Source organism: Lipophrys pholis (assembly GCF_963383615.2).
Source record: "Lipophrys pholis genome assembly, chromosome: 3".
NCBI classification, from domain to species: domain Eukaryota; kingdom Metazoa; phylum Chordata; class Actinopteri; order Blenniiformes; family Blenniidae; genus Lipophrys; species Lipophrys pholis.
In genome coordinates, this window is record NC_137627.1 from 23,532,454 (window position 1) to 23,543,540 (window position 11,087).

Genomic DNA, 11,087 nt, shown 5'->3' on the forward strand with positions numbered 1-11,087 from the left:
CTGCAAAGCGCCGTGGCGGAGGTCAGATCACATCCGGTCACACCTTTCAAAATAACATTTCACGTGCAAATCTGAGAGGAAGCTTCGGCTGAGTGACGTCACGTGACCTGAACCAACGAGGACATTCGCACTCATTACTGTTTCAATTGTACTCAATCACAAGAGGAATCAGAAACCTGACATTTATAGTCAATATAAAGTGAAAACACCACAAAACCTGCTGTGTTTCATATAAAAACACAAGACATTGTTAGAAAAATGTTACATAAATATGTAAAAATAAATATTAGAAGTGATGCAAGTGCAAAAATTGTGATATGAAACATACTCAGACAGAAATACAGAGTAATATTTACATAATATCATTCAATTGTTGGATGTTTATCAAAACTACTGTAATGGACTCATTCTATCTTGATAAAATATAAATGTTCAAAACAAACTTGTCTGAAACACAATTAAGATAATTAAAGTGGTAAAATGATAGTTTGTGTTAAACAAATATAAACCAAAAGTTTTTATCTCGGATTAATAAACACATTTTCTGCAAAGATGCTGATAAAAATGTGTGAATATTACTTCAAACAAAACGTATTCAGAGAAGACTTATGAGTCGAAAACTATCTAAAGAACATTGAATGGTGATCATTGTACTTTAGAATGTGGACAGTTACAAACTTTGAGGAAAAAATACTCATAATAACTTTTAAATTATGAGTGTGTACTGAAATACAGAAAATACATTAAAAATACTTATAAGGAAATGTTCCATTTCATGTTATCTATAATAATAATGCCATTTATTTCTGTGTTAAAATGTACCATTTCAGATATTTGTACCTCAAATCTTTTTTAAAGTTGTATGAAAAAAAAGACAAAAATGTATGAGGCTCTAAAAACTAATGGAAATATATCATCTGATTTTATTGTGCTTAACGGTCGTACATCTATAGCCTATGTGTTGTGTAGGTGTCACTATATTTATGGATTATTCTACACAGCCAGCTGACTATGAGACGAGGCCGGACACCCAGAACAAGATGCCAGGAGAAACCCCACACAGGGACAACATGCAAACTCCACAGAGAAAGGAGCAGGAAGTAGTTGAAGCAGGAACTTCTCACTGTGAGAAGAAAAAATGGTTGAGTTGTGATTATCACTTTCAGCAATGTAAGAATAAAAAAAATATCGTTGAATTAAAAAGTTAAAGCGGTATACTTGTGATTTTATTCTGAATTAGAACAGGAAGGACTCTAACTGATACACGTGTACACACATGCACACATTAAAATGGCTTTTAAATCAGCATGCGTTAATGAAACCAGCAAAGCTGCTGATAAAACTAAAGAGTAACACAGGTGTTGATCCATATCCTCATTAAAAACCAGTAAAAAAGCTTTTAAGCACTTTTTCTTTAAGTCTTCTTGATTCAGACCCCTGAAGCTAAATGAGGTGAAAGGTGACTGAGTGAAAAATATACAAAGGATCGGACTGGGCTACTTTACTGCAAAGTAAGCCAAGTCAGTAGGGTAAACATTTTAAATTGCAACTTTAAGACTTACTACTACTAATACTTTTAATTTTCTTTCTCTTTTTCACTCTTTTTTCACCTTTGTTTTTTTTTCTCTTCATTAGTTTGCAATTTTAGCCATTTAAGTCATTTTGGCTGTTTCACCATGACTTGTTGTTACTTTGTGATGCATATTTTTCACAAGTCGATAGCCTCGATTTCCTGATCTTACACCAGGCTGTGATCTTACCTTTGGAGTCATGTTGTCCGTGTGCAGCTGGTCCGTGGAGATTCCGACCAGGGAGAAGATTTGCTGTTGATCTGTGGCTGTGACGGACGACGTGGAGGCCATGAAGCCTCCATTCTTCTATTTGATTATCAGCAGGAGCAGCCACTCAGACCAGAGTTTCTCCAGAGACGCCTGGAAAACACATCGTTTTCTAATACATGTGCGGATTAAACAGAACAAGAGTCGACGTGAGTTTTGGTCTTTTGGGGCATTTTGAGCTTTAGATCCTTACTGGGGGGGGATGCACGATGTTATCGGCACAACTTCAGCATCTGCCGAAAAAACATTAAAAGAATTCAACATTGGCACGAAGCGATCATATGCTGATTTTATTTTTTCACGCCACAACTGAAAAGAGGCTTTCCGTCAACACTTTTGGACATTACAGGTCAGTGTGTAGTGTCTGACTACGCACTGCTCGAGGAACTGAGCTTGCTGTGTGCCGCCCGACACACGCTCCAGCTCCTGGGAATGAGTGTATCAGTTCTACTTTAATCATGTTTAGCGCGTAGCATCGCTGGCATGTGAGCCACAAAAGTCTTGGCTGACAGATATAGGTAGATATCAGAATGGGAAATTAAGAGTAGGATGATATCGGCATACCGATATCAGCAAGCAAGTCAATATCGGACATCAATAGTTAAACTCACTATTTGATGAAATTATAAACCCATTGTTGTAGTTGGGATTCTGCAAATGACACTTTTAGATAGTCATCTTTTAATCTCCTCTATGAGTGAGTGAATATACACTGCAGTGATATATTCTATATATCTCTTGTATTTCCGTATAGTTTAATGTATAGGTTTATATTTCTATTGCTCAGTGTTTGCATGCCACTGTTAAATTATTCTAGTCTTTATAAAATTATGTGCCGTTCCGTGTGGGCAGCAAAGTAAGAATTTCATTGTACAGGGAAACACGTTTCTTTACTGCGCATATGACAATAAACACTTTGAATTTGAAAAGGTTCAGTTTGTGTCTGCGTGACTAGATAAACCACGATGGCAGTGTGTTTCACATCAGGATCAGATGGGTCGGGGGAACTTTCTCCTCAGACCAAGTCAATTCTGACTTAGGGGACTTTCTATGGAGATTCCATGTTCTGCCTGTGTACTTGTGGGTTTTTATTTCTGTCTTCAGTCCAAAACTCAATGAACCTTCCAGGTTTTTACTGCTGGCTCTGCAGCAATTAACTGAAGCATAATAAAAGTTCGAGGTCGTCTCTGGATCTGCTGCTGAGCATAACTGCAGCCAGATAATGAGTTTTGAACACACAGAGACATGCAGAGCAGGCACATTGTGTTTACAGCTCCTGCAGGACAGCCTGCGGGGCAAATTAAACCCATTAACCTCCTCATTCAGTCACTGGAGTGTGCTTCCAGCTCATCTGCAAACAAAGACGAGGGATCTCTTCCCGCTGAAGCAGCATCATTAACCAGAGTACACACATTATGTCAGGCGTTCGGGGTTCGGTAATTCACCTCCACCCAAAGCTCAGAGGCAAAAACAGACCTGGAGACCGACACTGGAGCTCCGCTTGTCTTCCAAAGAGAAATGTGATCAGGCCTCAAGGCTCCTGTCCTCCACAGCAACAACACATCAGCGTCATGTTTTATTTTATTTTCTGGCTGATCTTGTGAACTTGTCCTGCTGATTTCTCCAGACAAAAAAGTAAAACAGCTTGAGAGTGTGAAGCCTTCTGGAATGTTTAAACTAGATAAGCAGAGTTACACAAAAGATGTGATTACATCATAGACACACACAGAGGTGACATCACCTAAGTGAATCAAGACCTAATCAGTGAAGTATGGGGCAAGTCTGCATGAGCTATGAGAACACACACACACACACACACACACACACACACACACACACACACACACACACACACACACACACACACACACACACACACACACACACCTCCAGGTGTCGCCCCATGCTGAGACCCCCAGGCTCCCCCCCCCCGTGTGTCGTCAGCTTTCAGACACAGAGTGGGGGGCAGACAGCAGACCGTCACTTGTCAGCAGTGTTACGCAAGTTACTGAAAAATTAATCATCGATTACAGTCACTAGTTTGTTCTATAGAAAAGTAATTGGATTACTTTTCAAGTTACTGGGAATAAAAAAAAATATTGTTCAGTCTTGACAATGCACACAGTTTATTACACTTAACTATTACACCAGTTAGTGGAGGAAGATGCTCTATAATCTTTGCACCATCACACACTGAGACTGATGTTTTTTGAGTTAATAAAATGGAACAATCAAACAGAACCAGGACAATTCACCACAAATATAAAAACCCTCCACATGAAGTCGATAATGTGTTAATTTTCTGTGTGAACTGTCCTGGGGGGGCCAGAAACAGAAGGTGGGGGCCGCCATGCTGGTGGAGTACAGCGACGCCGGCAGAGAGAAGCACTGCTGGAGCCAATCTGTTTTCGTCAATGTCGTTGTTACACAACAGGCTGGCTGAGCCAGGTGGACGTAATCAGTCCCTGAGAGACATGATGCAACCGCACGGATCTCACAAAACCAAAGTGAATCACCTCCAGACTCCAACCTGATCCCGCTGACGTTTGGTTCCACAAGAAAATGAAGAGGAAAATCCGTGAATTGAGCCTTTTCGTAGATTTGGTTTCTTGATATTTTCTTTGCTTCTGTACTTAAAAGGACATGTCTGCCTTTCTAAACACTTTCCTGGAGCAGTTTGAGACATTTTATGGCAACGAGACGATAATCGAGATGTTTAGTGCACGTAGTTCAACGTAACATTTCTTATTTAAAACTTTGGATTTTGTATAAAATTATACTGCAGTTCAGAGGAAAGTGGGAGCAGCTGAGCTCTACGTTTGCTATCTGCACACAAACATCTGGATTTCTCCATTTCACTGTGGGTTCAGCCTTTTATACATACATAACAGGGAAAACATGCAAACTCCACTGAAAGGCCTTCAAGCCCAGGATCAAACCGGGGAACTTCTCACTGTGAAATGAGCGTGCAGTTGTTTTTATATTAAAATTTTACTACGTGTGTATCTCTGTGTGTACTGCTGCCGACAATGCTGTGAATTTCTTGACTGTGAGATAAGTAAACACATATCTTATCTTATATTTTTGGGTATATTTTTACTTTTTTTACACTTAAATGACACTTATTGATAATGTGTCTTCAATCCTCCAGGAATATAAAAAGTCTTGTTTCTCTGGCTCATCTTTGTGGAAAAAGTAGAAAAAGTCACAATTGTATTCAATAATAATAAGAATGTGAAATGTTTTGATAGCACGCTATCTGACCCTCAGTGCTAATCATTTCCTGACTGGATTCATGAATGTTTATTGTTGTGGCTCCTTGTGTCACTCTGACTTTTCTTTATCAGCGTGAGCTTCCTGAATCCTTCACATGATTCCCGATAGCGTCGATCTGACGTGGAAAACCCTGAAAACACTTTGTCCTGAAAAGTCCTGACCCACATGGTCGGAAACAAGGCAGCGGTTCAGGCCGCTGAGCTTTTTTTTATTTTCATTTCCGGGCAGAGAAAGTCGCGATCAAATGCATGAGCGCAGGCGTGGCGTGACCTCACGGGCAGGAATTCTGGGAATCTGAGAGTAAATGAGCCTCCATGTGTTTCCATTTAGTTTTCCGTGATTGAAGCGGAGTGCTGAGCCTCGAGGGCGAGTGGCGCTCGGAAAAGAGAAGAAAAGAAAGGAGGGCTTGCTCGACACTCCAGAAGAGAACCAGAAGAGGAAGAGTCTCACTGTTCCAGAAAAAAAAAAAGTTGCTCTGAGCATATCTCCTGTCAACATGAACATAAAGTCATATGAGAAATAAAACTTCAAAACATTCATTTCAGGTAAGTAATATGTTTTGTGGCCCCACACAAATAGTATTTGGTGGAAAATCGCAAAAACAACATTTTGGGCCGACCACTGGACTAAACACTTTAAAGGCCTTTTTCTACGAACCGATAACTCTAATCAATTATTAATTTGATGAAATTGTGCAATAAGTTATTGAAAATGAGGTGTAATGCTGACGTCTCAATGCCGGCATTGTCTCTACATGCAATAGTCATTTTGTCACCATTTTGAGATAAAGTTATTTTTCTCTGACCGGTGGAATAAAATCAGGGAGATTAAATCTGCTTTCTTTCAGCCAAGAGAGAAAGTGAAATTGTCTCTCGTTTGTGTTCTGGGTGTTTCTCTGGTGTAAATATAAGCGCAGCTTCCAGCAACTTTCCACTGGAAACAACAAAACAATGAATGATGTAAGACGACCGGGGCTAAAATAACACAGGACACTGTAAATATGTCGCTGCAGCCTTAAAATACGAAAGCATGAACACAAACACTTCACGGCGACGCCGTCACTTCCCCGTCTGCACAGTGGGATTACAGAAACGGATTCATGGAATTCAGCACATAAAAACCAGCGGATCGCAGCTTGTCCTATCACTGACATCAACGTCTCCACTCGTCCTCCCTCCTCTTCCGTTCCCACAATCCTGTCCTCCATATTTCCCTCCCTCTCTACCCTTCTCTTTTCTCCTGCTTCTCTTGTCAGAGGGTCAGAGGTCGCCCGGGGGGGGGGTGGGGGGGGGGTGGGGGGGGGGGGGTGGGGGGGGTGTCGGAGCTCCCGCCCTCCCGACTGGAACAAACACACCGAAATAGACAGCAGCACTGAAAGAGAGGAAGCGAAGCGGCCGGATGGTTTCTTAGTTATCGCGTGTTCAAACATCAGACCGAGGACGCACTCCTCACCCCTTCATAGGCATGCTGTTCTTACTTCACATGCAGCGCATGTATTAGATGTGTTTCCCACTAATGTTTGCATGTCAATCCCCAAACAACAACCCTAAGCTATCTGGAGCAGCAGTTCCCACACTGAGGTCAGGGGTCACTTTGAAGGGGCGCGGGAGGGGGGGGGTATGGGGGCTCTGCCTGCTCTGTGGTCATCAAAACTCAATTCACACATGTGAAAGAAACCCAGAAGAAGACATGGGAAACAGCCCGACGCTTGAGATTGGGCGTGTCTGTTTAACAATTCAGAGATCGGATCTTAGAGGCGGTCGGGAATTAGGGGAGAAGATTAAAGCAGGTTATAAACCTCTGGTCTAGGATACAAAATTTGCCTTAAATGATGTGAAAAGACAAAGCAAACAAAAAGAAGACTTGAGTATCCAACAGGATGAACATTGTATTGCAAAATGACTCACTATGGCGATAAATACATGTGGAACATACTTACTGAAAAAAACTAAAAACTGAGATAAATTGTGTTTCTATGCACTGTTCATTCTTCCCAAACTCTAAATTACATTTAAATTGATAAATTCACAAAAACAGTGCCACAAAGGGAAAATTGTATTTGATTGAGAGCTCTAATTGTTTCACAAGTGGTGGCCAAATGACCAAAACAAAGAGGTAAAATAAAGAGAAAGAGCACTGTTAGGTAAGAAATGTCAAAGCCAAACAGATTAACATTAAACCAAGTGTTAGTGTTTATAGCAAAACATTCTAATCCGAGCCAGAGAGAGACGGCAGTTTTCACCACAAACAAATGTAAAGAGTAACGAGTTGACTGACAGCCGAGTAACTCATTTAAGATAGTAATCAGTTGAATCTCCGGTGGAATTACAGAAATCCTTTGCTTTCATGATGTTTTTCACAACACTGCTCCTCTGCTCTCATCATCTGGAAAAATCAAACCATTTCACTTCTGTGATCATCTCCTTTTTATTGTTAAGTAAAGTCTGTAATATTCTACTTTTGCCATTTATGGTCGTTTTGAAAGTCAATAATAAAGGTTTTCATCTCCTGAGATTCATGCTTAAGCCTCTGTTTATATGCTCTTGTTTTCCTAATAATATAAAAGCACTCTGTTTATCAGAGATGCTTCATAAATAAATATCATCAATAATTAATGAGCCTAACTTTTGGAATTTAGTTTTGTCCCTTTGCATTTTTGCACTTGCTCCGAAGTTTTTGCTCCCTCTGGAGAGTCGAAACAGGAGTTTGGGGGGGGGGGGGGGGGGGGGGGGGGGTGGGGGGAGGCCTTGACGTGAGAAACGACACCAATCTTCTCATCTGCCTCTCTTCAGGAATGAAATTAGGCGTTTAGCCAAAACGTCAAACGCTTCCCGAGTCGATTGGTTTCATGTGGACGGTCATGGTAGGAGCTGTGTGGTGTGGAAGGCCGTTTATTGGACAAACGTGCGTGTGTGTGTGTGTGTGTGTGTGTGTGTGTGTGTGTGTGTGTGTGTGTGTGTGTGTGTGTGTGTGTGTGTGTGTGTGTGTGCGGCTGGCGGACGGAGGGGATCTGGGAACCCTCGTGGGTGAAATACAAGACAAACAAACATCCAAACTCTGCTTGTTGATGCTGGACAGATTCCACACTGTAAAAAGTGAATGTGAACGGCATGATTGGATTTCAAGGGATTTCTAAGATCTTTTCAGATCCTAAAAACAGGGGAAGAAAAACATCTGATTCATTTGATGATTGTCAAAGTCTATACATGTCTTACAATGTGCAGGATTGAATTCAGAGTCAATCAGAGTCAAGGAGTGTGTCAATTTTTCCTTAGTTTTTGTATTTTTTTGAGGTGGTAAACCTCCTGAGGGACCATGGTTTGAATCCTGGCTGCAGAGGGAATGACATCTAACTGGAACTGAATAAGTCGACTGTGCAAGTTAGGACATGCAGTGGTGACCACTGAAAAAAAACAGCTTCCAATATTGTTTTATTTGATGAATTTCACTTGTTTTAATCACAAACCCACAGCCAACTGTTGGTGTCTTCGCCCAAATATTTGTAACTATTTGAAATGTCTTTTATGTAGCTGTTTGGAATATGTTATTGTAATATTTCAACAGCTGTGTGCCTTTTATATTTTGTATATGAGTTATTCTTAGTCTATTTAACTTATCATTTTACTCCCTGTGAAAGTGGCAGAGTATCTCACTCACCTTAGACAGATGTAGTGGTTAGTGTGAGAAGGTGGTGGGTTTGGATCTGTGACAGCTTCCCCATCCCTGAGTCTTCTCCAGGTAATAGTTAGGTCACACAGTCCAAAAACATGCATGTAAAGTTAACTTGTCAACCTAAAATTTCATTTGAGTGCGTTATCCCAAGGGCGTGACCTATGTTGGCGCATAGAAGACACATTTTGAAGAAATATTCCTAAAGGACTCAATGGTTACAGGTGCTAAAGTACATAATAAAAACATTTTGGGTGACAGAATGACGCCATGTGCTAAACGTCTGCATTCATGTCAGTTAGGGGACCTGTAACTTCTGCATGAAACTTCTGCAGGAGAATGAAACCAGAGACGTATTTAGTAAGAACCCAGCAGCGTTCGGAGGTTTGTTTATGTTTGTGGGTTTACAAGGAACAGCTTGGCAGTTCTTACTGGTGGTTATCTCAGTCGGAACGTCAGGAGTGTTTATGTTCAACATGTGCAGTACGAAGTGTGTGTGTGTGTGTGTGTGTGTGTGTGTGTGTGTGTGTGTGTGTGTGTGTGTGTGTGTGTGTGTGTGTGTGTGTGTGTGTGTGTGTGTGTGTGTGTGTGTGTGTGTGTGTGTGTGTGTGTGTGTGTTAAAAACAACACTGAACCGAGGTGAGTCACAATCAGCTGCCAGAGTTTACAGAAGGGCCGAGGAGTGTGTGCTCAGTGTGTTGAGGAGTCTGTTCAGTGTGTGAGGAGAGTGTGTTCAGTGTGTTGTGGAGTGTGTGTTCAGTGTGTGTTCAGTGTGTGTTCAGCGTGTTGAGGAGTGTGTTCAATGTGCGAGGAGTGTGTGTTCAGTGTGTGAGGAGGGTTTGTTCAGTGTGTGAGGAGTGTGTGTTCAGTGTGTTGTGGAGTGTGTGTTCAGCGTGTTGAGGAGTGTGTTCAATGTGCGAGGAGTGTGTGTTCAGTGTGCAAGGAGTTTGTTTTCAGTGTGTGACGAATGTGTTCAGCATGTTGAGGAGTGTGCGTGCGTGCATGTGTCCTTTGAAAACAATACTGAACCGAGGTGAGTCACAATCAGCTGCCAGAGTTTACAGAAGGGCCGAGGAGTATGTGCTCAGTGTGTGAGGAGTCTGTTCAGTGTGTGAGGAGAGTGTGTTCAGTGTGTGTGTTCAGTCTCTGTTCAGTGTGTGAGGAGAGTGTGTTCATTTTTTGAGGAGTGTGTGTTCAGTGTGTGTTCAGTGTGTGAGGAGAGTGTGTTCAGTGTGTGTTCAGCGTGTTGAGGAGAGTGTGTTCAGTGTGTGAGGAGTGTGTTGAGGAGTGTGTGTTCAGTGTGTGAGGAGTGTGTGTGTGAGGAGTGTGTGTTCAGTGTGTGAGGAGTGTGTGTTCAGCGTGTTGAGGAGTGTGTGTTCAGTGTGTGAGTGTTTGTTCAGTGTGTGAATAGTGTGTGAGGAGTGCGTTCTGTGTGTGTTTGTGTGTGTGTGTTCAGGACCATGTGACGGGTTCAGGCTGCTCCACAACAGGAAGTTAGCATGTTGATGTTGGAGTGTCTGGAAACGGAGCGGCCGGCCCGCCACAGCCACGTCACGTCAAATTGTTCCCCCGAGTTTAGTAACGGCAGAGAAGTCCAGAGGCTGAACTCACGTCTCGTCCTGCTCACCTTCACTTCTGCTTAGAAAACAAAATGGTTCCGGGTGCAAATTCTTACGATTGCCAGTGCATCGTCCTGCAGCACCGGTCAGACAAAACATTACAACCACCAGCAAAGCTCTTTAAAGGTCCCATATTATGCAAAATTCCCTTTTTAATGGTTTTCTATCTGTAATGTTTCTTGATGGCCTGTACGAGGCTCCAGAAGTGAAGAAAGTCTGTCATCTCCTTCACTTACTCCACTTTTTAGTAAATGTGTGCCCATGCGGGAGATTCAGAGATTTTCTCTTCATGACATCATGAGGGGAAATAACCACTCCTCGTAGTGATACTCACTTTGACCCTCCCTCAGGTATATGAAAACTTATAATGATTACTGAAAAATGAATTACTAGAATAAAGTCAGTATAATATGAAAAAATGTAAGTTACTTTTACAGTTAGCAGGAGCTAGCGTTAGCCACTTGCTAGTGACTATAAAAACACGTACAACCAAACTAAGTAACATTTTCAGACACACAATATTTTTAATGCACCATCTTCAGGAGTCTCTCCTTCTGGGTCTGGTTTGGTTGAAAAGCAGCGTTTCTACGCGTCACAGCGATAAATCCACTGTAAACATTAGCGCATTGTACTGAAAAGTTGCGTCTTCTCCTCCAGAGTGGCGTTGGACAGACACAGAAACAGC